The following is a 465-nucleotide window of genomic DNA, read 5'->3' on the forward strand; positions in this document are numbered from 1 at the left end:
GCTCGTGCTTTCGATAAAAAAACACTAACTGGACAAAAGATTCTGATAACTTGTAACTGCCAGATACATACACATGCACATATACACAAACAAACCAACAAATAAACAAACACCCTAACACTTAAATAGACAAACAACCAAACACTAACAAAGATAAACAAACACTAACATCCTAACACTTACACAGACAAACGAACAAACGAGCAAAGGAACACACACAAACACAAACACAGCAACACAAACGCTCATACTGCACAGTACTAATACCTTCGAATCCGTGAGTCATCATAACATAATCGCCACCCCAGTAACTAAGTGATTTCCAATAATCTATTAGTAGGAGAAGAGGCACCTGGCTTTAGTTATATAATGCTCGGGTCTCTCTGGTTCCTTGTGGCTGTGGTATCGGGTGTGCAATAATGTGTGGTTGAAGAATGGAATCATTATGCAGAATCCCATATGGGG

Source organism: Penaeus monodon, chromosome 29, assembly GCF_015228065.2.
Source record: "Penaeus monodon isolate SGIC_2016 chromosome 29, NSTDA_Pmon_1, whole genome shotgun sequence".
Taxonomy (NCBI): domain Eukaryota; kingdom Metazoa; phylum Arthropoda; class Malacostraca; order Decapoda; family Penaeidae; genus Penaeus; species Penaeus monodon.